Source organism: Oryzias latipes, chromosome 1 (assembly GCF_002234675.1).
Source record: "Oryzias latipes chromosome 1, ASM223467v1".
NCBI classification, from domain to species: Eukaryota; Metazoa; Chordata; class Actinopteri; order Beloniformes; family Adrianichthyidae; genus Oryzias; species Oryzias latipes.
The window spans coordinates 17,603,688-17,606,441 of record NC_019859.2 but is presented as its reverse complement, the minus strand read 5'-3'; the positions used below and the strand labels follow the sequence as shown (position 1 = coordinate 17,606,441).

General features: G+C 37.8%; 1 long non-coding RNA gene across 1 annotated transcript; it reads right to left on the bottom strand.

The window, feature by feature from the left end:
• Nucleotides 1–614: 614 nt before the first annotated feature.
• On the bottom strand, nucleotides 615–1,757 carry LOC111947745. The gene is made up of 2 exons (XR_002873673.1): nucleotides 1,496–1,757; nucleotides 615–1,063 (listed from the first exon to the last, which is right to left on the bottom strand). It is a non-coding gene; the product is annotated as an uncharacterized LOC111947745 (long non-coding RNA).
• Between the last annotated feature and the right edge of the window lie 997 nt (nucleotides 1,758–2,754).

Here is a 2,754-nt window from a genome sequence, read left to right as displayed (position 1 = left end):
CGTCATGAACCTGTCATCCGAACACCAATGTGGAAGTAAAGACTGTCACATACGCCCCCTCCTCCAGATGAAACGTCCCGTTCCGACATAAAACAATAAAAAGGAAGGAAAGTAGTCTAAGTAGTCCTGCAAAAACAGGCCCACACCATAATTCCTCCTCCACCAAAATTTCTCACTGGGATTTGTTGCACAGGTGGAGTCCTATGACAGTTCCACTCTGGAATACACAGAGCTCCTGAGAGCGGCCCATTCTTTCACAGATGTTTGTAAAAACAGTCTGCATGCCAAAGTGTTTGATTTTATGCACCTGTGGCTGGACAAAGTGATTAGAGAACTGATTCTGATCATTTGGAAGGCTGAGCCAATACTTTGGTAATATAGTGTAGGCACTAATGGAAAAAGAGGATAAGCCTAAAACAAATGTCCTTTAACATTTAATTCAACTTTATTTCAACTTTATTTATATAGCGCTTTTCATGCTTCATAGCATCTCAAAGTGCTTCCCAAAGAAAGAATAAAACTAATAAGATAATATTATATATATATTATATTAGTTAAAATAATAAACAAAGTAAAAAGAATGTAATAATAATAAAAATAAATGCAAATAATAATAAAATTAATGAATTTTATTATTCATGCAAATAAGCATTTAATCACCAACATTTATAGCTTAATGTAAAACAGGAGATCAGAATCAGCAAAACACAAAGATTTTAAAATACAATAACGATATCTGTCACTTGAAACAAAGTCACACTCAGCGGTTTTTCTGTCGACTTCCTGGTTAACTTGAGCAGTAAACCAAATTTAAAGGTCGCTTCGGATCATTTCTTCTGAAAACGTTTTGTAGGTTGATTGGAGAGCCTCAGGTTCAGTTCCCGGTCTGCCATCCCATCTGTCGAAGTGCCCTTGGGCAAGGCACATGGTGGTTTTAGGTCGGCGTCAGTGTTCAGCAGCGCCATTGACGGTTTTCTTCTGACTTTCAGTGAGCTGTTTCAGCTGGTGAAAGATGTCACTCAGCTTTGTGTCGTCTCTGCTGTAGTTAGACTCTGGCTCTCTCCTTCCAGGTGGAAGATGAAGACGACCTCGACACCAAGGACCAGACGTCAGATGATGATGACGAGGAGGAGGATGAAGATGATTAATAACAAAGAATGGAGGGAGAAAAGACTTTGCAGAAACGCATCAGAAGAAACTCAACACTAGACATGGAAGCAGTTTCTTTCCCAGCTGCCGCGCTGTCTTCATTTTCCTTTGTCTTGGCGCATTACATGCACTTGTTTTTTCTGTTAAAGTTTGCCAACAGTTCCACTTTCAGTGGCGTTTAGCAATTTCAGTGCTTTCATCTCATCGACTTTATTCATTATGTTTTTTGTTCATTATAAAATCAAGTAAATGAGCAGAAGTGTTCATTTTAACACAGAGGGGTCGTCATGATGCCCAATTTATGAGCCCAGATTAGAAAAGTGACGGATGCGCCGGTGAGGATTACCTGCGACACGCCACGCCTCTGCATCCTGGATTGCTCCGCCCTCGTTGTCGGGGTGACGTCGGCATTCCAAGTATAGAGTTGCGTTCCCCCTTCACAGCTCAGGCCAGCCGCTCTGCAACATGCTGCAAACATCCACCAGTCAGAGAAATGGATTCTTTTTGCAGCGTTCTTGTTCAGTACTGGTATCCAGCTTCTGTATGATATTGTGTAATTTATCAATCTACGAGCCACCTTGAAATGAATAAAATAATCTAAATGTGGGCCCTATGGACAGTGATGAAAGTCAGGCAAGGAAAAAATCCCTGAACTTTTCTTTGAGCGATATGGCGGGCACAGAGCGAAATTTTGGAAAAATACGTGGTCTTAGATGCATTCTGGTGCATTCTGGCAGCTAGTTATTCACTTCTTTATCAAGAAACTAAGACTAATTGGAGCATCATGATTTGTCATTCAAACCCCTAGTTTGACTCTCCATTAAGGACTTGCTGGTCCTAAAAAAGAATTTGGAAAATTGCTCAAAGTAACACAATCCTACAATCTACGCTTTTCCTTAAAGCTGCAAAACATACAATTGCTAAAATATAGTAACATCAAAGCCCCAAATGGCAAAAAGAACACCAGTAACTGATATTCTATGAAAATACCTCAGTTATTTATACATTATTTCTGCTTTAGAAATGACTGATGTACAACATCCACTTGCACTGTTTTCTCAAACTATAATTACATCAAAATATGGGATCTGCTTTAAACTATAATTCTATAACATAATACATCAATTCTTTAACACCAATACTAAGTAATCTGGGAAATATCAAAACAAACATACAAACTAAACAAAACATTGTAAACATTATTTTTTAAGGGAATGCGGGTCCAAACCATCAAATACTTATAATTAATGTTAACTATACTGAACTAAATCATGGTAATTAGGAAATACAAATAAATTAGATAGAGAAATGTATTCAAAATAAAAACTGAAACTCAAAACTAAAATTGAAATTATTTCAAAATGTGGTTTTGAGATTATTTTACACAAAAAAGTATTTGACCTACACTACCTTAAAAATCTTTTTTTTTTTCCAGCCAAGACCACTTCAATTTGTTTTTTATCGTCTTCTCACAACTGAGGTCGTGACCACGCTCAATAATGACGATGCCTGCCATTATTTTAACACAAATTTGATCGCAAACTCTTCAGATGTGTTTGTGAAAGTTTAGCGTGGGTCCGCCAGTTTTGGTCTCTAGGGAAGCAA